General features: G+C 36.3%; 1 pseudogene; it reads left to right on the forward strand.

Annotated features, from left to right (window-relative positions):
* The first annotated feature begins 596 nt into the window (after positions 1–596).
* Positions 597–3,140, forward strand: LOC126821481 (uncharacterized; annotated as a pseudogene).
* The last annotated feature ends 21,997 nt before the right edge of the window (positions 3,141–25,137 follow it).

Here is a 25,137-nt window from a genome sequence, read left to right on the forward strand (position 1 = left end):
TTAGTATTGAAAATGTCGAGAATATCTTAGAACTGAAAACAAACCACGAGAACACCAAAATAGCTTACCTATACCACTTCGCATTGCAAAATCATGGAGGCGCTGATACAAATTGTATCTTGCATTCTTGCTCGGGTGAAATAGACATCCCAATCATTCTCCTCACCAACGATGATCCAAAAATACACATTTTGATCAGTAGATGAAGAAAAAATGTTCTTTGTGAAAAACAACAAACCTTTATTACCATCTTGCCATTGTTTCTTTTGCTGCACATTAAACGCAGCAATTATTTTGCAAAAATTTGGAGACAAGCTGCAAAACCAATGATCGAACAAGATGACCCTGCAATGCATGGCTGGAATGGAGATCTGGGGCATATCAAAAGGATATATGCGAGCTGTTGATCAGTAACCAAGAAGATATATTATCCCGCTCATATGAACTTTGATTTTGAATCTTCTAATGAAGACATTAACTATAGCGATGTTCGCCATTACCGGATGTGATGTCATTCGAAATAATTGGTTGGCAGAAAGTGGTTTCAGTCAGCGCGGTTTATGGCAAACATGGCTGAAAGTACGTGCGATAATGTAATGTTTGGCAATTATATATCAGAGTATTTCCAGTCTTTGGCGTTAGATGCTAAACATAGATATAAATGTAAGCTATCTTAAGACTCGGAAACAAAGTTTTTGCCAGATCCATACAGTTTAAAAGACAAATGGAGTGGTGATCCGAACACATGGCCGGACCTGACTTTTGGTGACATTTACCTCTACCTTATCGATACGCCATCATTGTACACTAAAGAATCCACGAAAGCTTGCTTATAAATCATTAGAGGCGTATAAGTAAGTTGAAATTTAAATCAAATATAAATATATTTATATATAATTATACCATTTATCGATCTAGATAAACAGCTTCATTTCATGTACTGATGTAGGTTTTATCAAGCATTCAAGATTGTGCGTAAAAACGTAATAAATTGGTGCAAAGTATTTTAATAAGTAAGGCCTACCAAAGTACCCATAGCAAAGCTCTCTTATTTATTTAATTGGAAATTAAAAATATCTGAGTGCCACATCTTAATAACACTGAAGATAACCATAATGTATAATGTACCGACATAGATATATAAGAACATAAAACAGTTTTACCCCTACACTAGTACTTACTGGCATTGTGCTCTGTAGGCCCACACACAGGCCTATTAATAATCAAGTATTGAAGTATTGAAGTAAACAATTATTGTTATTACAGATTTGATCAAATCTATCATTCGTTACAAATTCATGGAAAAATATTCTTAATTACTTTTTACATTATTAAATATGTGGTCAGTGGACATGTACAAGCATTTATGTCACATCCAGTATCAGACACCTGTCCATATGTAGCACTCAAGTCGAAAGTTGTTCCATCACAGAAAGCCAGAAACAATTCACATGAACCATGGGTGTACCTCGAGAAGAGCAATGGTACTGTGTATTGTGCACACTGTACATGTATGGCAGGGTAAGATACAAAAACCAGTGTTCTATAATTACTATTGTCTGTCCCTGCTGAATGCCTAAAGATGGGTGTAATTAGCATGAAATCTCTTCTACTTTTACAGAATACTTTTGTAATAACCTGTTGCTTAATAGGCACTCATATTTCTTGTTTTCCATGTTACAGACTAGGTGAAGTATGTAGCCATATAGGCCATATAGCAGCACTTCTTTTTACAATGGAAATGGCAGTAAAGATGGGTTTGACACAGAGCAGCTCAAAGAGTCAAGCTTTCCAACGGAACAGTACATTTCGCAAGGAGGTAAGTGTTAAAACTGTCAATTACTTGGGTTGTCGCTGTGGCTCAAGAAGGCACGGCTCATTAACCAAATCTTGGGTTCTCTCCTGGTGTTGGATGGTTCCCCTAGTCAGTGATGAGTTGTTCGAATGGAACGTAAAAGAACCCTTGAAAGTTTGGAATTTGAAGTAACAGTAGGCTGTAACATAACTGTCCTGACATAATTTCCCTCTTGGCACACTCAATGACATATTATGCTTCTGTCTTCATTGGTCCATTCCATTTACTTTCTTTATTTCTAAATATTTTGTAAATAATTGCATTTCATAATTGACAATTTCATTTCAGGTTACATCCGCAACAGTAACAGTAAAGGGATTGCTTCTGTTCAAGCTACTTGGACTACTACTTTACCACCTTTAGAAGTCCTGGAGTGGAAGAACTGTATTCTATTCTACCAAATGCATCCTTTTTTACATCCATTTCCATTCTAAATCAGCATACCAGTACCAGTACCCCAGTCAAAATTGTAGAAAAGTACCCTAAGTTAGTGGCTAGCATTACAAATGATCTCAGTGATTCAACAGATGATGAGATATATGATAATTATAGTGTTTCCGACTATCAAGAAACAATTTAGAATCGGTAACACTAAATCAGTCGATTAGTCCTCTGTGGTATCAGCATAGGTTGGGTCGTGTAACAGCTTCAAGAGCCCCATGATATTCAAACTAGGAAAGAAACAACACTACCTGATAATCTAGTGAAACAAATAGTTGGATATACAACATATGATCTTTCAAAAAAGCAGCAGTCAAATGGGGTATTGATAACGAAGAGGAGTGAAGAAAGTTGTTTACCAAACACCAGTCAGCAAATCATATAGATTTTGTTTGTTTGTGGGATTAACACATGGTTCAATTTTATTTCAATAATTCGTTTGCTCGTAGGGATATTTAGCAGTGGGAGGAAACAGGTGGACCCGGAGAGAACCCACGAGGTTGGACAAACGATCCTGCTCCTTGTCACGTATAAGCCGTCAATTGAAACAACGCCACTTGATTCAGTGACAGACCTCGTGTTCACAAGTTTTTCGTAATGGGGACCAATTGAGGGGTGGGGACTCTATGAAACATTGGTGACATAAAGAGATGAAACGGGTTCCCGGGTTGCTCCTCGCGTTATTCTGAAAACCTTATGAACACGAATGAGGATACACATTAAATCAGTTCTTTACTTCATATATTGGTGTGAAGCATTGCGGTTAATGAGAGAACGAACACTGTCGTTTCCTTCTGATCCAGAGACCCAATCCCTCAACATTATACACATTACGAAAACATAGTGAATCCGATAGAAGCAATAGTTTTTAACATATGTTTTAGGGTATTAACCATTGGGTTCACAAGCAAATGTGGGTAACACTAAGACGCTACCTCGCTAGCTTGGAGGTCGCGGGTTCGCTCCCGTTGCTGGCCGAGAAAGTTCATCTGGTTTTTGTCAGTGATGCAGGGCGGAGGGCCAGACAAGGAGAGCTGTCAAGTTCGGATTGGGACAACAACCGAGGTCCCGTGTACACCTTAATGCTCCAAACACCCAATTTGAAAATAAAGCATGTTGAGCATCTTTATCGATATGCGGTCGGACTTGAGGCGGTAGCCCTAGAACTGCGAAACAAATTAGGTCATTTCGAGACTAACACTTGGTTCAGTTTTATTTTAATACTTCGCTTTTGGGGGTGGGGGGGTGGGGTGTATTTAACAGTGGCAGGAAACAGGTGGATGCGGTGTTGGACAGGCAACCATACTCCTTGTCACGTACAAGCGGTCAATCTAAACAACACCACTTGACTCAATTACAGACCGCATGGTTTCACGCGCACCACTAGACCACCCAACCCGCATTTCGCTGGAACGGCAAGTCACATAACACTGAAAAATCGATAGGGTTCATACTCTTATGAAATGAAATGAAATAGGGTTCAACGTTCTACTCTTTTGCTTTGACTGAGCTATTGAAGGTTGGGCTGCTTCATAGAGTCTCCACCTCTCACATGGTCCCCATTACGAAAACCTTGTCAACACGAGGTCTGTCATTGAGACAAGTGGCGTTGTTTCAATTGACGCCTTCTACGTGACAAGGAGCAGGGTAGCCGGTCCAACCTCGTGGGTTCTCTCAGGGCCAACCTGCCCCCCCCCCCCACTGCTAAATACCCTACGCACAAGCGAAGTATTTAATTAAACTTGAACCATGTCTTAATCCCAAAGTAACAATTAAGATCACGAATGGTTTTTTTAACAAATTTTTATTCTTTCAATTGGGTGTTTGGAGCATTGGGGTCATTAGGCGACGTGTTAAATCGTAAATCAATTAATTCGATTATTCGAAATAATTATTTAGTTATAACGATTTAATATTTCGTTATAACGAATTAATATTTCATTATAACCAATGAATATTTCGTTTAAACGAATTAATATTTCGTTATAACGGGGGGTGGGGTGTATTTAACAGTGGAAGAAAACAGGTGGATGCGGTGTAGACGTACGATGTTGGACAAGCAACCATACTCCTTGTCACGTACAAGCGGTCAAACGAAACAACACCACTTGACTCAATTACAGACCGCATGGTATCACGCGCACCACTAGACCACCCAACCAGCATTTCGCTGGAACGGCAAGTCACAGAACACTGAAAAATCGATAGGGTTCATACTCTTATGAAATGAAATGAAATAGGGTTTAACGTCCTACTCTTCTGCTTTGACTGAGCTATTGAAGACTGGGCTGCTTCATAGAGTCTCCACCTCTCACATGGTCCCCATTACGAAAACCTTGTGAACACGAGGTCTGTCATTGAGACAAGTGGCGTTGTTGCAATTGACGCCTTCTACGTGACAAGGAGCAGGGTGGCTGGTCCAACCTCGTGTGGTCTCTCGGGGCCAACCTGCCCCCCCCCCACTGCTAAATACCCTACGCACAAGCGAAGTATTGAATTAAACTTGAACCATGTCTTAATCCCAAAGTAACGATAGAGATCACGAATGTTTTTTTTAACAAATTTTTATTCTTCAAATTGGGTGTTTGGAGCATTGGGGTCATTAGTCGACGTGTTAAATCGTAAATCAATTAATTCGATTATTCGAAATAACTATTTCGTTATAACGATTTAATATTTCGTTATAACGAATTAATATTTCATTATAACTAATGAATATTTCATTATAACCAATGAATATTTCGTTTAAACGAATTAATATTTCGTTTATAACTAATGAATATTTCATTATAACCAATGAATATTTCGTTTAAACGAATTACTTATTTCGTTTAAACGAATTACTTATTTCGTTTAAATGAAATAGGTAATTCGTTATAACGAAATTAATATTTCGTTAAAACGAATTAATATTTCGTTTAAACGAATTAATATTTCGTTATAACGAATTAATATTTCGTTATAACGAATTAATATTTCGTTATAACGAATTAATATTTCGTTATAACGAAATAATTATATAAGAGTGGAATTATGCACGAAAAAATTATATAAGAGTGGAATCGTGCACTTAAGGGGCTCCGTAAGATACAATGTCAGATGCATATTTCCAAATTATCTTTCTGTGACTTTGTTGTGTACACTAAATGTAGGCCAGCTCCCATTATGGTTATTGTACGCGTTCCAATTGATGTAGCATTTTGCAAAACTTTAATTTCAAAGTGCGAACTGTTCATTATTATTAATGTTTATTATTAAGGAGCTTGTCACAAAGGAATTGGAAAATCAAAAAGAAGAGACATCAGCATTTAATAACCAGAATAGAGTCAATGACCCTGTGTATTTGTTCGTAGGCGGAGTATGGACGCATGATCAAGTGTGAGAATTCTGATTGTCCGTATGAGTGGTTTCATTATAAATGTGTTATTGTTAGAAGAAAACCAAGAGGACAATGGTTTTGCCCAAATTGTGAAATATAGAAAAAAATATATTTCAGAAATATACCGGTGTTTTATTCAATAAGTAAATAAATAAATAGGTTTAGTGATTATAATAAAAAATAAATTAATATGTTTAATTAATGATTACAATAAATAAATAAATCAATACGCTTAATGATGACAATAAGTAAATAAATTAATATGTTTAGTGATGACAATAAGTAAATAAATTAATATGACAATAAATAAATTAATATGACAATAAATAAATTAATATGTTCAATGATGACAATAAATAAATAAATTAATATGCTTAATGATGACAATAAATTAATATGTTTAATGATGACAATAAGTAAATAAATTAATATGTTTAGTGATGACAATAAGTAAATAAATTAATATGACAATAAATAAATTAATATGTTTAATGATGACAATAAATAACTAAATTAATATGCTTAATGATGACAATAAATTAATATGTTTAATGATGACAATAAGTAAATAAATTAATATGTTTAATTAATATGTTTAATGATGACAATAAGTAAATAAATCAATATGTTTAATGATGACAATAAATAAATAAATTAATATGCTTAATGATGACAATAAATTAATATGTTTAATGATGACAATAAGTAAATAAATTAATATGTTTAGTGATGACAATAAGTAAATAAATTAATATGACAATAAATAAATTAATATGTTTAATGATGACAATAAATAAATAAATTAATATGCTTAATGATGACAATAAATTAATATGTTTAATGATGACAATAAGTAAATAAATTAATATGTTTAATTAATATGTTTAATGACGACAATAAGTAAATAAATCAATATGTTTAATGATGACAGTAAATAAATATAAATTAATATTTTATGATGACAATAAATAAATAAATTAATATGTTTAATGATGACAGTAAATAAATAAATTTTATGATGACAATAAATAAATAAATTAATATGTTTAATGATGACAGTAAATAAATAAATTAAGATGCTTTAAAATGATTACATGTATGTTTTAAATTAATGAAACAAGAAAAGAAATGGGGTTTAATGCAGTGCGCTATATATGAGGGTAATTTGTCAAGAAAACGCTACAGCCGACCCTTTGCCAGAACCACCGTCCATGGGCAATTCACGAAACAAGCTTTGGTTGAAGATTGTAAATTGCAGAACATATTGTAACATACAGTCAGCATGTGACACCATGTGTAGACTCATATTGCTACTAAGAATATTAAAGTTCTTTAGTCTCTCAATCGCTCTCTCAACATGAATTCTGACATGTACAATCTTTCGTGTCTATTCAACCTCTTTTACACTTAATTGGGTTTTTCCTCTTGTAAAAGATGGGATGATATTAATAAGGGTTGCATTTCTATTGGCCAGATCTTCCCCTATTAAAAATCCACTGTCTGGCAAAACCTGATCTTAATATTCTAGCATGTCTAAATAACTGCTACTTTGGTCTATAACTTTATCGGATGTTCTACCCCCAAATGCTCTTGAAACAAAAGAACTAACTCCAGTAGGAGTAATTGACACTAACAATTTTATTGTAATTAGACCATGTTTGAGCTCTTGCTGTCAGTTGTCCAGGTCTTTAAATAATTAAACACCTCGAAACAGTCAATGATGCTGACAGTTCTTGGATAAGAACGTTTAAAAACCGAGGGCATGTGTTTTATAAGGGTGTCTTTGTCTGGCCACTGAATCAAAAAGCTAATATTTCCTGCCTTGATTTAATATGTCGGATATTGTTGTAAGAGAAACAACAAAAATCTGTAAGTGTAAGCTAAGTCCCGATGTTGAAGATATAGACTAAGTTTCATCAGAATACAAATCAATACAGATGTTGGAGACATCACTTTACATACAGGTAATACACAGGAACAAAATGACAATAACCAAATAAATATAGCCTTTGATGAAATACCAGTGTACTGTAAAACACAGAATTTCCTTCTAACTGTTCATCAATTGCTGCCAACAGGTCTGTACGTTTAAACTAGACTTCAGCGATGTGTTCGCGGTTTGCAGTCTGCTCAGTTCTTTATACAGCTGTTCATTTTTAATTCTAAGCGAAGCAATTGTCTTGGTACATTGGTAATGTGGATCAATAACTGACTCCTCTATTATATGGAAACAAAAGTTAAGCTCAGATCAGTACAATGTAAGGTTCAGCATTCACTAATTATTTGTGACTCAATTATATGTAATATTGATTTTTTTTTAATGATCAATGAACAGTTTCATTTGAGAGTTTTAGCGAACACGGACACCATTTAAGTCTGTCAGTATATTCAAAAGTATAGATCAAGTATATCCTTGTGGTGGTAAGTTTTCTGTCTGTGATAAATCTAATAAAGCACTTGATTCTCAAAACGCTGGTACCTAACGTAGCAATACATACCTGACATCACCTTTTATTTCATTCCTCTGGTAACCCATGTGGAGAGATGGAACATAATCTGGAATTTCTGGATTACGATCGTCATTGCTCTTTTGCCCTGTAATGATAAAAAATAATATAGGCGAAGAAATAACATTGACGTCAGACAGGATTCTATGAATATTAAAATCATTATTCATCTATATTTTTTACAGATAGCCTATTTCATTAAAAAAAGAGAAATCATTACTTAGCAACCTTGCCAAGAGTTTTGATAATTGACTAGGCCTAAATGACAAAATAAAATTAAATATGAGCCTATAATATGAATAGGTCTAGGCGTATTTATATTAATTTATATTGTATATATATATGAATAACAATTATCTTACCACTAATAAAATGCCTGAAGCAAACACTGTCCAGTGTCATGATCTAAAGGTTCCCATTGCAGACCATCTTGACTTTCACGTTTAGATCTAATAGCTACAATCCACAATTTTCTTCTGTCAATGTGATCTGTTTTTTTGGAACCCGATAAAAACTTCCCGACTGACCCGAGGCTGGATTATCTTTCTCCAATCTGCTGGGCCTAGTGGTAGTAGGCCTAGTACAACCAATATCACAACACGATACAACCATTTTCATTGGAGATACGCAAAAAAATGCCTACGTACAATTACTAGACGAGCCTAACCGAAAGTCGCTCAGTAAAAAAACAACGTTAATCAGATTAAATACAGCATAAATGTCTCTCTATAAAAGCAACGTCAGTCAGTAAGCCATTTGTAAACAACCGATATTGCCAACCAATGACGTATATTGATATGTATACGTCATTGTTGCTAACCACTTGTGTCACCTGACTAATCGTGATGTCAAGGCGAACATCGCTATAAAAATAAACCAATAGGCCTAGTAATAGTAGCCTATTATTACTAATATCTAAACAAAAAACATGCCTCTTGTTTACTGTGGGTTTTTTTATTTACATTTCCAGATCTCTTGAATGAAGAAATTGGAACTAAACGAAAAAGCTAACGAGAAGCCAATTTTAAGGTCATCTTTGATTGATCCAAATGATTCCTGTCCGCAAAATACGCCCTCCGGCACCCACCCTCACACAGTTTGAATCTTATACACATTAAGCGATGTTTCATTAAGCTCTAAGAAATCAACGTGGCTTACCATCAACCCAAATCATTTGATTCATTACATTTCATCATAATATTAATAGTACCGTACAATGTTTATGCATCGAGACTTCGCCCAGAGGAGGCTGACATATTGGATTTCACGTCAAACTTGGTAACCTAATCTTAAAATGACGTCATCATGATTTTATGACGACAGGGTTAAAATGACGTTATATTATTATGATCATGGGATACGGTGCTCTAAAATCGATGTAAACAAGCCGGGTCGCGAATTTTTTTTTCATCTTCAACGGAATTATCAGTGAAATGAAATTCGATCGTTTGTCTGTTACCGCTCATTACTTCAGTCAGTTATATAGAAGGACAACTCATGTTTGTCATGTTTGACGTCCCGTCCCGTTTCTTCATGTGCTTGTTAGACATCTCCTGTAACAATGATATCTGTGTTAAAATTATATTTGGGATGTATTTAACGAGCTCTATCACATATTTTATAATGACTGACACCAATATTGTCCTTTAAGTTAATACTAGAGACAGGTCTTAGTAGTAGCCTATAGTAGTCAGCTACCCCTCCCCCCACCACACACCCACAAACACACACACACACACGCACACACACACCCACACACATGTAGTATTTGCTGCTTAGCGGCAGTCGAGTATATCGAGGCGATTTTTGTGTTGATATTAGTCAAACTTTCCTTTGTAATTTAAAAAGTATTAAAAGTGACGTTGTAAAATTATACACCGCTGCTAGTGCTAGCGTTCGATTTAATTCATTAAGTGACTGGTCAACGCTGTCTGATAAGGGGGGTCACTTGGCGATAATTTTGATCATCGGAACAGATTATAATGTAAGTAAGTGTAAATGATTTTATTTACTTTTTAGTTGATTTTGAACTCCAGCAGTGACTAAGTTTGATAAATGTCCATACACTCGAGTGACCATGTAGATATACACGTATGCTGTGTGTAGCGTACTCCTTTGCTTGTCATTTCGAATTCGACGGTTTGATTTTTGCTTTGCAAAAAAAAAAAAAAAAATAATAACAACCTCCCTCCCCCCCCCACAAAAAACCCCAAAAAAACAAAAAAACAAACAAACTGTGTATGAAAATTAAGTCTCTGTCCTCAGTCATATCTATGGTGGCCCATGGTCGCAATAGCGTTTTTTGGGTTATGAAAATTAAATGAAAAAAAAAAAAAAAATGAAAAAGAAAAGATAAAAAATAATGCCCGACGTGGCCCATCGTCGCAATAGTGTCTTGGGTATCCAGACCAGTATACAGCCATTAGACTTGAGCGACCAGAAACATTTTGTGGCCCATTGTTGCAGTAGTATCTCGATTATCATGTGTGTGATCTATGAAGAACGTATAGACCCGAACAACAAGAAACGAGTCTGTAGTTATCTCACATCAACATGTGAGTAACGTAACTTTGGCATGTTTATGTTCCCCTGGGCCCTGTTTATCGAAATCCAAATTTAGTAGATACTTCAATTTTGATTGGCTAAGCACTAAAATCACTCTAATATTATCTATTATCCAATCAAATACTAAAATTTGGATTTTTATCTTAGTTAAACAGGCCCCAGACGAATTCCACGTAGGCTATTATACTCCATTTTGTCTTTGAAATTGATGTTGTGCGCTATCGCACTTTCGCACCTCTTACCAGTTCCCGTGGTCGTAGCGGGAGACTAGCGATGACCTCAGGGAGAGCAGCGGTTTCACAAAACTGAAGCTAAAATCACTAACATAGATTTTAACTAAAATCAAAGTGAAATTTTAAATTTATGCGTTTCACGAAGATCGATTGTAACTTAAAAGTTAATTTTAATAGATTTTAGTGAAAATTACTTGTGCCTTGATGTGAGGTAACTATAGACTCGTTTCTTGTCGCTCGAGTCTATACGTTCTTCATAGATCCCACGCAGGATAATCTGAACGACAGACCCACCCTACATGTGCTTGTGTTTCGAAAATTTATAAAACATGATTAATATTTTTAAAAGATGAAAAAACGGAGCATAGCGAAGTGTCCTTGGATGAGAGGGTATATGGGGAAACAACAACTTTCAATAATTATCTTGCTCGTCTTTAGCGGAGGACCCGGAGAAAATCCACGAGGTTTCACAGGCCACCCTACTCCTTGTCACGTACAACCGAGGATTCGGAATCACGTCAGTTGACTCAATGACAGGCTTTATGATACAGCGTGCTAACCATTCGCCCCCCTCCCCCGGCTACTTAGTAGTTGTTAACTACTTTTGAAATTCGACAGTAATTTACAGTCCATTTACAGTTCGTAAAACGTGACAATTTCCGTTGGTTGAATCGCACCTTATATCACTACGCTCTGTCTAAGCTTCTATTAAAATTATTAATTATGTTTTGTATTAAAATTCCCGAAGAACACCCACAAATTTCATGTGTGACAATTCTAAATAGTTTCGGTCATACAAAATACTGCAATTTGGCACCGCCTAGGCCGTAGGAGATGTTTATGGTGAGGATCTCGACCTCAGGGAGACCAAGTGTTTTAAAAACATTTCAGCCTTTTGAGGGGAGAATAGGCCTTGTGCACTACCAAATCATTCTTATGTTTTAATAATCATAGAAGCTCTCTGAAAGTATGGGTTAAGGGATCTATATTGAATTATATCAATATTTGCTTTAAGCACGTGAAAGTAGGTTCCGTTTAGAAATCAGAATTCCTCTTTCATTCAATTCAAGTTTCAGAATTTCCCCAAATATTAGAAACCCGATTCATTTTTCATTCATTTCTGAAAACCAAATCAGTCGTTATTCCAGGATATTAATCTCTGAGTTTTTTCAACGGACGTGCTTACATGATATGAAATCTGTCATTTCCGTTTGATATATTCGTCCATTTAGGCCAGAAAATCTGTTTGAACGTGTTCACAACATCTCCCCCAACTCGTAACTTCAAAGAACGTTAATTTCAATTTGTGTCTAAATCTAATTTGGCTATATGGTTTTGTGCCAGATCAAAAACGGCGACAAACTATAATTGCCTTCTATTACACGCCATTAGTCCAATATTTCCATGTCGTAGATTTGTTAAGTAAACCCTGTTTGTCTCCATGTGCTACTGGATGCAATAAAATCGCTTTCAATGAGATAATGGCTCTGGACATTTCTACCCTTCTTAACTTTTATGAGCCTTCTAATCGCGTGTATGTTACAAGATGGGGAAGATGGCGGCAGGTGCAGCCACACACATGCGACGCTGTGCAAAATATCAACTATTAACAGGTTATTATATATAAACATTAATAATTCTGCTGTCCGGCGACGTAGAAACTAATCCCGGTCCACCGAAAAAACAGAACCCTAAGGGAAAGGTAGACTTTGAACAAGTAGATGATGAAAACATGGTCGACATATTGCGAGAAGTCTGTCGTGAAATGAAGGAGTTGAAAGCCAGTGTTCATGGTAATGTTTCGACACTAACAGAAACAGTTAATAAACTAACAGAAGAATTACAAGAAATGAAAGAAATTAACTGTCAATTGGTAGAAGAAAATAAAGGTCTGAAGAAAGTGGTGATGAAATTGGAGGAGAAAACTGATAGTTTAGAAAATGCATCAAAACAAAACAACATTGTGATGAGTGGACTGGACATTCAAGCAACAGACAATCCAAAAGATATAAAAGAAAAGGTAAATAAATTATTTAGGGAAACTCTGAACATCGCTAAAGAAATACCAGTCGACAAAATTATTCCTTCAAAGGATCGAAAATATTTGATTGTTACGTTAAACAGATTTATTGACAAAAATACAGTCATTACTGCTGCTAAAGATTTGAAAGATAAGGCGTACTATATTACCTGTGATTATTCATATAAGGTCCGCCAAACCCGCAAGAAACTAATCCGTTATCTAGTGAAAGCCAGAGAGGAAGGTAAAAATGCAAGTTTAAAATTTGACAAATTACTAATTGAAAGAAAAATATACTCAATACAAGCACTGGAAAATGGTGACTACTAGGATATAGGTCGGACCTGCTATGCACGAGAACATATTGATGGTGAGTGTAGTGACAATGAATGGCGATGTAAACAAAACAATCTCAAATTCGTAACCTGGAATGTACATGGACTTACTCGGAAACTGAACGATCCTGACTTTATAAATTATTTAAATGGGTTTAATGTGATATGTTTAACAGAGACATGGTGTTCAAATGATATCAATCTCGAAAAATATTTTCCATCTTTTGATGTTCATTATTATGTGAGAGGTAATGGTAAAATAAGAGGGGGCGTTATTGTTTTAATTGAACAGAAACTGAGATATGGAGTGACAAGAATTAAAGAGAAGTTTGATGAATCTTTGTTTTTCTTGTTTGGTGCTAATTTCTTTGGATGGTCTGAGAGTGTTATATACTGTTTTTATTACATTGCTCCTGAACGATCAACAATTTACACAGATTCAAGTGGAATTGAGCTTTTCGAAAATAACGTTTTGGAAGTTTATGAAGATTATCCTGAGTGCCTACTTGTTATCACTGGAGATTTAAATTCTAGGACTGGAGATGGATCACAGCAGGATTTTTTAATTGATGATAGTACTAAATATTTTGATACCTTAGATGCAGCTGATTATAGTGTGGATACTTTCAGTCTCCCTAGAAAGTCCAAGGACTGTGAGGTGAACAATTTCGGATTAAGGCTTCTCACAATTTGTGCCCTTTTGAATGTCCATATAGTGAATGGAAGACATTCCAATGAAAGTCCGGGAGCATACACGTGCATAACATATAATGGGGCCAGTGTTGTTGACTATTTAATAGTTTCATCTGACTTTTATAAATTGATACAAAACTTTTGTGTTATAACCAGAACCGAATCGGACCATCTGCCCTTAGAATTTGAAATAGCATGTAATATTATTGTTGCGCCTGATACTTCATATGATACAATACAGTATGATAAATTGGTTTGGAATTCTGACAAAGCTGATGTTTATAAAGATAATGTGAAATCCAATTTACATACTTTAGTTTCTCAACTTTCAAATTCACATTATGATGAGATTGATAAACCTGTCCAAATGTTTTGTTCTTTCATCTGGCAAACTGCTCACGATATGGTGTATAAACCTATTAAGATTTATGATATATCCAAAACGAAACAACCCAAATGGTTTAATCAGGAATGTCAGAATTTGAAAACTGAGAAGTATTTAGCACTAAATATATTTAGGAAGACAAACCTAGATATGCACCTTGACAATTATAAGGTGGTCAGAAATAAGTTTAAACATGTATGTGACTTGAGAAAGGTTGCATATAACCATGAACTTTGTGAAGTGTTAGAAAAAAGCTTGAATGATCCGGCTTGTTTTTGGAAAACCATTAAGAGCTTTAGGCCTAGGGCAACTATTTCTCACACTATTCAACCAAATGAGTGGTTCCACTATTTTGAAAATCTTTTGAATGTAACCCTTGATGATGCACAAACTGACCTTGTCTTGCAAGAAGCCCAATGTAACATTGATAGTTATACTGATCATTGCCAATGCCCAGAGTTATGTCCCCTAAATGATCCCATTTCAGAATCTGAAGTGAAACAGGCCATTACTAAAATGAAGGGTGGCACATCCCCAGGACCAGACGGGATTGGAATTGACTTTATTAAAACAATATCAAATGAAGTTACCCCAATTCTTACAATCATCTTCAATAAAATCTTCGACTCTGGTAATTTTCCAGACTCCTGGAGGAAAGTCCTGGTCATACCACTTCACAAGAAGGGAAGTAAGCTTGACTGTAATAATTATAGAGGTATATCGCTATTAGACTCTGTTGGCAAATTATATACATCGATATTAAATAACAGACTTACTCTTTGGTCAGAATCCCAAGAAAATTTCCATGAAGCCCAAGCTGGCTTCAGGGGAGGTTACTCGACTACAGACCACATTTTTACTCTTCATGGCTTGGTTCAAAAATATCTAAGTAAATCCAGAGGTCGTCTATACTTGTATGTGGATTTCTCTAAGGCATTTGACTCTCTCAACCGACAGAAACTGCTCTCCTTGTTAATAAACAAGGGAATCCATGGTAAACTATACAAATCGTTGAAGAGTCTCTATTCTTTGGTGTCATCTAGTGTTAAGTTGGGTTTCTACATCACTGATTATTTTCATTGTACTACTGGCGTCCGTCAGGGATGTATTTTGAGTCCTATTTTATTTTGTTACTACATAAATCAACTAATTGATATAGTAAAAAATGGTGACGTAAATGGCATCTTCACAAGCCAAGATGTTGAAGACATTTTCCTACTACTTTATGCAGATGATTTGTGTCTTCTGTCTGATACTGTTGGGGATGTGAGGAAGAAAATAAAACTCCTGGAAAAATTCACACAAAAGTTTGATCTATCTGTAAATCTATCAAAAACTAAAATTATGGTTTTCCGGAATGGCGGAAAATTACGAAACTATGAAAACTTTCACTTTAATAATCAACCTATTGAAATTGTTACCTATTATAACTACTTAGGAGTAATATTTTCCTCCAGGCTAAACTGGAGTAAGTGTATCCAAAATCTTGCTGTGAAAGCTGATAAAGCCCTTGTACCTATCAAAAGTCTGATTAGGAAATCTGATTTTCCATCTATGAATCTATCTTTTAAAATGTTTGATACAATTATTAAACCCATTCTTTTATATGGCTCCCAAGTTTGGGGGTTTGAATACCGATTAGACATTGAGAGAGTTCATGATAGTTTTTGTAAGTTTTTATTACATATACATAAAAGCTCTAGTTCTGCTGGGGCCTTGGGAGAATGTGGACGACGGAATATGTCTATCGATTATATCTCAAATTGCATCAAATATTGGTGTAAACTTTTGTGTATGACAAAAGAACGCTATCCGAAACAGGTTTATATCCTTCTATGTAGACTTGATGAGATTGGTCGTGTGACATGGGTTTCGAAGGTTCGCATGCTCCTATGCTCTCTTGGTTTTGTTTTTATATGGAATTCTCAAACAGTTGGAAATATTAAGTATTTTATGTGTCAGTTAAAATTAAGATTAAGGGATATAAATCTTCAGGAATGGTCAGATAAAATTTCAAATTCTGAATCCCTCCAAATATATGTCATTTAAATTAGATCTGTCTCAGGAATCTTATTTATCATTACCAATAAGTGCACATATTAAACGGAATGTCACTTTGCTGAGATTGAATATATTGCCACTTGCAACTGTTCTTTTCAAACGAAAACAAATCACTTCCCCACTTTGTAAGTTATGTGAGGAGTCTGATGAGGATATAAGTCATTTCCTTTTCCAGTGTACAGTTCTGGCGGAACTTAGACAACAGATAATTCCCCAAAACTTTCTCAGAAACTACAGTCAATTCAGTCTAGGCAATCTTTGTAATACAGAGTGCCAAAATTACATAATTGCAATTTCACAGTATATCGATAAAGCTAGTCAATTGAAAAAAACGTTGATTGATATTGTTGACATTATTGATATTGTATTTTACTGTTATTGTTGTTACCACCACCATCTTCCCACATTTTTGTTAAATGATATTGTATTATTTGTATCTTTGGGTCCAAGACCTCTAAATACTGAATAAACAAATTATTATTATTATTATATGTTACAAGATTGTGAAGAAAAAATTCGTCAACAATTTGTGCCAAGAGTTGGGATGTCAACTTTTACTGCTCTAGCAATGGTGTTCCATCTTGATTTCACTCCATCAATCACGTGAAATTTCCCGCGTTTCGTACATCTTGTCTCAGACTAATACTAAGTTCGCACCAAGAAGAGCCCCGTTTCCCGCCCTGGAACTGGTAGATCGTTCGCGACATCTTAAATGATTAAGGTCAATGACTTCAAACTTCATTATGTAGGCCTTTCCGGATGGGGAGATTACTCGTTTCTTGTCGCTCGGGTTATGCTAGACTGGATAACCTGCTCTAATACGCCAGACTCGCTCCTACGTCACAGGGCAAATCAAGGAGTATTAATAGACTGGAGATGGCATGACGTCACAATCTTGAAGCCGGTCACGTTAGCTGGCCGCCATCTTGGTTGACCCAAAACAAAGGAAAGCCTATCTATAGACGTGACGACTATTAGTATTAATACTCGACTTTGAATAAAATCATGCCGTCGTGTGCAGCATATGGCTGCACTAAAGTCAAAGTAAAAGGCCAGATATAAAGATCGACAACATTCTGTTACTTGTCACAGGTAAGTTTTACTGTAAAATTATTATTAAAAGTACAAGTTTTATTTTGAAGACGAGCGGTGTCCATGTCGACCTTGCACTTATCTTTTGACATTCATTGTTGTCAACTAAGCCTACTTGTCTATTGACCATTGAGGCAGTCTGTCAACACTACCCTACCCCAATGGGCCATTTAATTGTCCACCTGCCATTTTTGGCATCACAAATGTCATCTTTGAGATTGCGACAGTGCGACATTATTTAAGGTCTTCCCTATCTAAGAAGGCCAAGGCTAAGCGGCAAGCAAAGCACCCACTTGACTCCCTTGACGTGAGTTGACTGTCTAGGGCCGTAGGCCCTAGCCTAGGTCCGCTGAACTGAAGACGTGATGTGAAGTACTGTATAGGCCTATGTATACAATTGATAATAATTACTTTATTTGACATTAAAACTAACGAGGCCTAAGTTACTAAGTAAATGTTTTGGATAATTCATTAAAAAGAAAAACAGGATACAGGCCTATCCTATCTATGATACTATAGTAACAATAATAATTAATATGCTAGTTTGAAATTATTTTATTATTAGGCCTAATAATATGCTAGTGATAAGGGAGATAATTTAAAATAATAAGAATATCACAGATAAGAGGTAACAAAGTGTAAATTAACTACAAAAAATCCTGTTTTAATTGGTTTAATAATAATCTTCCTAATTAAATATTGAATTAATTTAAAAGCTCAATACCACTCTTGTTGTAACTGAATAATATGTCTCAATCTTTATTCTGGTCAACAAATTGTACTATTTTACAATATTCCAATTAATTGATGATACAAATATCATCTTAACACACCAAATTTAAAAAATTGGAAAAATTCAACTAAATGATTTGAAAAGCCTGACTTAATGGATAATTTACACAACAGGTAAGACACTAACACATCTAGTACTTAGAATAAGACTATTTTTTTTTATTTTCTGGAGCTGTCAAGCCAGCAAGAGTGTTATTGTCCCTTTAAACTATCCAGTTTTGAAAATATTTTCTCCAAAAGCTTTTCGCAGATTAGGATGTATTTATTACTTCCCTACGTGTATAAAAACATAAAAAGCATGGAAAACGGATTAATAAATGATGCATTCAGGTTTTATAAGTGTACGTATTAGTTGCTACACTATATGCCTATAGGATATAAGCTAATGTTTTGGGTCAACCAATATGGCGGATAAGCTCCGCCCACGGCTTCATTCTCGGCTGCGCTAAGAGTATGACGTGCCGTCTCCATACTATTTATACTCCTAGGGGCAAATGCATCAAACATGACGGAGTTGCAAAGTACAATGCGCAAAGACGAGTGCGCATCGAGTAGCTGACTGTATCTATTTATATCGTCAGCTGTGCTATAAATATCGTCTGCTGCTATTTATACTTATAATGTGGGTTGTATGGATTTGGACTTTACGGTTTTACTTACTTAATAATTAATGGGATGTTGCGTTCATTGAAATGTATGGAAACCATATATTATATTTGTAAAGATTAAATCAACATTTAAAAACGTGTTTGAAATAAAATTAAAATTTTGCATGTCTTTGTTTACTGTTCTTTATTGTAATCATTTAATGAAATGTCCTTTAATGAATAAATGAAAAAATACCACAAATTTTAAAACGTTTTTATTTAACAATGTTTCAGGCACTTTAAGTTTAAGCCTGCCAGGAAATCCAAGATTAATAACACAAAAAATAGAAAACAAAGTTATATGCCAGTCTGCGAATGCCGTACCGACCAAATCATAATGAAATGGGGTTTAACGTCCTACCGTACTGCTTCTACTTGGCTAATGCAGACGGACACATCCATACAATGTGTTATGAGGGGAATTTTGCCCGGGTAGCGACACTATGTTCCACTCTTATCGAATTCCTACTGCCAAGGCATTTTTACGTGCACGTCAGTGTATACAGGGGGCCCCGGTTTTTCGCACCATCCGAACGACTAGACAGCTGTACTTGAAGATCCCCCCTCCACCCGCCCTCCACCACTGACAAGGGGAAACCACGCCGGAAAATCAGGATGAACTTTCCCGGTCAATGCCGTACCTATATTAGTCTATTTTGTGATTTGCTTTACCCTCGGGCAGTGATTTTAAACAGAAGTTTGAAAGGATATACGATTTCTCTCCGTTATGTTTAATGTCCATCACATCTCATCCCATTCTTAATTGCATCCTGTATAAGGTATAAGGGAATTATGAGAAAATATCTGATAAATCTTATAAAGTGCAGTTTACGAAAGTTATCTGAAATGTCAAAATAATTTACTCACTTTACACAGGCCAATGACAATAAAACTGTGTAAATATATATTTTTTTTATATATATACTATTCAAAAAAAGTAGGGGATATTTGATTTTTAAGTGTTATTAAAGTCACCTAATGAAACTGACGAAGAAACAAATGACAAAATGAAATGAAGTTCACATTCATCGATTTATTCCAAATGATCGTTAGACTAAGTAAGGAACAGACTGACCATTATAAGGGTAAAATGATACCCGGGGTCAAACAGCAAAGTTACCACAGCATCACAACCAAGTCAGTAACGGGTAAATCCTCCTCTGTTTGCCAAACAAGCATTGATCCGACGTGGCATACTCCTAATGAGACGTATAAGGTCATTTTGGTCCAGATTGTCCCATTCCTGTTGCAACGCAGCAGCAAGTTCTTGGACATTGGCAGGACGTTGTTGACGTTGACGTAACGGCACAACATGGACTGCCAAGATGTTGTCCCGGTAGTACTGGCCTGTAACACGCCCTGCAACAACATGTAAAGCCGTTCTTCCAGCAACAGTGATGCCTCCCCACACCATAACAGAACCACCCCCAAATCGATCATGTCTGATGACGTTAACGTCTTGGAAGCGCTCGTTTCGACGACGCCACACCCTCCTACGTCTGTCCAAAAAATCAACAGTGAACCTTGACTTATCTGAAAACATCACATTGCTCCAGCGTCGATTATCCCAGTGTTGACGATCCCTACACCAACGACGTCTTGCCTGAATGTGATGATCTCTCAAACAAGGGATCACGCGAGGACGTCGGGCGCGAAGGTGACCCCTATGCAGTCGATTCCGAATCGTCTGGCCACTCACTCTCACACCAGTGTCTGTTTGAAGACGAGCGCTGATCTGATTTGCTGTGATGACACGATTTCTCAAGGCCAAGGTACGGATAAATCGATCCTGGGCTTGAGTTGTCGCCCTTGGTCGACCTGAGCGTGGTCTGTCCTGTACAGATTGTGTATCACGGTATCTGGACCATAGCCTGCTTATGACAGACTGAGAAACATTCATCGTCCGCGCCACAACCGCCTGTGTTGTGCCGATCTGTAGCATGCCAAGGGCACGTAACCTTTCATTTTGGGTAAGCCGACGCATATCAAAATTTGTTTTCTGGTCACTAAAACAATTAAACTGATGTTTCCACCCTGGAATTCAATGCCACAATGACTGTAACATTCAAAGTCAGAGTCGTGCAAATCTTGGGTTGGACCCCCATGATGATCCCAAGCATCACCTGCATTCCATGCGGTAGCTATTGGTGCGTTTGGGCGTCACATGTAACTGGAAATGTTTCTTCTGTTAGGTTCTATAGTGACTTTTTTCGTAGTCATTTGCATATTTTAGTATTATGCCCCCAAAATCAAATATCCCCTACTTTTTTTGAATAGTATATATAAATTTGTGGCGTAAAATAAGCCTATATAGTGGTGTCGCATTAATACCGTATGCCTACTTGCAAACTCAAGTCATAATTCAGTGTTTATCAAATCAATAAATTCATTTAAGTTAATGTCCAATCTATATGTAGGTTATTTTCTTTTACATTTTATAATTAATATGACTATCTACATGTATTAACATTGGCTATTCTACAGCTAAAAGAAGTTGAAATATAATACTACTAGAGTCATATAATGTCCCAGAAACTATCGTTTGTCAGGATGATTAACGGTAATTTTAATAATGTATGGCACCTTGTTTAGAATAGGCCTATACACAGAATTGCACTGTAACGTGAGCCTATATTTATATCAATATGACTGTTATGTCTCCGGATACCAAAAAGAGTGGACCAAGCCGATGCATGTTTTGTTGTGGACTCAGCAAAATTGTTCATCAGACCAAAGTGGTTAATTTTAAGGTAAATTTATCACTTTCCCTTCTATGCCTTTGAGTGTACTTAAATTCTACATGGCCGAGTGTCACTAGCTGGTGCGGGGGAGTTCTCTCCCCGCAAGCCGTTGGAAACAATATGCTTTTGAAATTTGGTCAAATCGGAATCTCATTAAGTTTTATCTGACAATATTTCTGAGGGTAATTCGATGCATTGTTTCGCCATAGTAAACCCATGCCATCGTTAAGTCTGCCTACCAAAAAGTGGATATGGTCGCATTTCATGCTTGATTATTGTTGTTAGTACCACTGGCAAATATTGAAATAACCGGTTGCCTAAAATCTGCTGAATCAGTTTCAGTGCGCAAAATTCCACACGACCTCTGTTGTTTATGAATCATATACTACCCCCATCCCTGACCAGCTTGACATTTTTGAAACTCGTAAAATGCGGCCTACAATATTTTCTTTTCAATTTTATTTAACAAGATTATTTGTGCGAAATAAATAATTAAGATTATAAGAGTTGTGCATGCCATGATTTGGCGCAATATAGCCCGGTGGGTGCTGACGTGCCATAAAACCACATTTCATTCATGCATGCCATGAGCACGGTTACGGTACCGTGTACATGCAAACCCACTGTCACCACCGCACTATGTATAAATCTTTTGTAATAATAATAAAATAATCGGTTGTCTAAAATCTGCTGAATCATTTTCATTGCGGAAAATTCCACACGACTTCTGTTGTTTATGAATCATATACTACCCCCATCCCTGACCAGCTTGACATTTTTTAAACTCGTAAAATGCGGCCTACAATATTTTCTTTTCAATTTTATTTAACAAGATTATTTGTGCGAAATAGCACTACCAGTAGGTGCAGATGATGTAGCAGTAGGAGAGATGTCACCAGTTCCAACAGTAACCTGAAAGAACCAACCCATATAAAATAATTTACTAAACTTATTTTCTAATGTACTATTTGCAGGGGGCAACATTTGTAAAATTTTCTGAAACTGGTCTTAGTCAATCCATCATCCGGAGACTTGATACAAGAGATTTTTCAATTGCCCATATACGTTGGGGTTGATATTAAGAATAGTTTCAATTTGATTAAAACACAGATCCTATTTCGTTTCGTTTTTATAGTTCAAAATTTTGTTTTACTTGTCTTTACTACACTAGGATCTGAAAGAGTTGTTATCATTGACGCGTGTTCTGAATAGTGTGAGGTATTAGCCAATGAAACGGTCTGTTACGGCGAGCTTTAGGCATGTTTTGCACGGAACTGTGGGTAAGTCCCTAGAAACACTAATGCTGATTGGTTAATCAAATGACTGATGTCATAGGTTCACTTGCCGCCCGTATGACCTCTGACGTGGCCTATCGCAACAACTAGTCAGATCTTCATGTAGTGTAGGTCATCGAAAGTATAAAAAAACGAAACGAAATATAGATCTGTATTTTAATCAGATTGGAATATTTTGAGAGGTGGCCCCTGATAGAAATGTCCTTCATGTACAAATTCAGCTTTAAAAGGCCCAGCAAGATCCATTTTTGGTTCCGAAAATGATCATATGATGAAGTTGAATTTTTGACCCTATGTCATATTTTTTATTTGAGGAACTACCCTGAGGCCTTGTAGGAACTTGGCTCTCTTGACAGCCAATTTCCTCATTATGGACAGCATAATATTTCCGGCGTATACATAGAATAGAAGAAAAAAATTCTAAAATTATTAAGAATTTTTTAGTGCTGCCAAAGTTTAAAAAAAGCAGAGAGCTGGCCTTTAGTAAAGGTATTACAGCTATATCAGACTCAATGCAGCTGGTTTGAGGACTTCTGAAGTCCATCGCTTAACTCAGTCACCTGGAGTATCACCGCACAACTGTTTTTGGCTAATTTGATTGTGGTCGAGGACACACACAAGGTTTCCATCGATATTTTAAAGTGACCATTTCTTCCCTCTTTTTTTCAATAGTATTTTATTTCACTTAGCCGTTCCAATAGGAATAAGTTGATTCCAAGTGACACAACGCGGTCTTTGTATGACTTCTCCTTAGATGTGGCAGCATGCATCCTTTTGGAATATTCCATTTAATGCAGCTTCGTCGAGAAATCAGCTCGCATTCGGTTCTCACATCACTTATTGCTATGTGATGTGCTAAAAGGTGGACCTTAATGTCCTTAGTACATTTTTCAATCGTATGAAGTGATTCTCTTGGTCATATCTGGGATAAGTACCACATTTAATGGCCAAACATGAGGAAAAACCGCAATTTTGTGCACTTCCGGGCACGGTCATCTTGGATTGGATACCAAGCCTCATCAAAGAGACTAGTTTTGCTCGAGGGGAGTTCAAGCTGCTACCAGTGAGCGCGGGCGAATGATTTGGTGAAGAAACGGAGAGAGCATGGGCGAATGATTTGGATAAGAATCGAGGAGAGCTGGCTTACCCTGAATGAAAGTAGATGGCCATTTCATAGAGAATGAGAGATTTACAATAGGGAAAACTCACCAACTTTGACTTATGATTTCGCATTGATTGAAGAGAGGTGACAGAGATTTTATTTCTTATATTCTTATATTTCTTATAGAGCTAATCTTAGCAGGTGTATATTTTCTGTTTTATTCACCATATCTTACAATTTTGCTGATCATTGCTCCCAGAGAATAGATGCGACTTCGTGGTCTTCACACTGGGGCACAGGAAGACCCCCACTAACATCACCAATCACCACCATTTTCATCTAAACCCTAGACTCGCCACAATAGGTGGCTGAAAATTGACCAAAAATGACCTGAAAAATGGCAAAATTGGCCAAAAATTACCCAGAGGCTGTTTCTCAATAACGGTGAAATTTTGAAATCGGCCCTTCTGGCTGTGAAGTAGTCAGGGGGAGTCCATAAAATCCCCCGGAGATGAACTCGATCTGCCGACCCCCATCTTCCCAAGTCTGCACGATTTTGCATGGTTTGTCTTTGCAGTAGTTAAGACATTTGTCTTTCCAGGAATAACAATGTAACAGATCGTTTTTACATTTTACATATCAAGCTGCTTACATATGGTACAATGTATAATAGAATAATAAAGTCATTCTCTCAAACCTCATCCAACCAGACTCGTTTGGGCGAGTCCGCTGATAGAAATTGCTACATCATATGATGTAGGAACTCAGATGCCATGATTTCTTTTATAGGACTCATGGACATCACACAAAGGCTATTCATGACCCTGAACCTGTGCAATTACTGATATGATTGGTTGCTTAAGCCAAATGATGCGATTAGTAAATTTCCAATCACGTGTGATCTGGTAATATTTTGTTGACACATAGAACCAGCTATGTTTTGGTTCTATAACTCTCGTTATGTGTCAACCTGTCACTTATATTTTTTGTGGAT

The sequence above is a fragment of the Patella vulgata genome, chromosome 5 (genome assembly GCF_932274485.2).
Source record: "Patella vulgata chromosome 5, xgPatVulg1.2, whole genome shotgun sequence".
Classification (NCBI taxonomy): Eukaryota; Metazoa; Mollusca; class Gastropoda; family Patellidae; genus Patella; species Patella vulgata.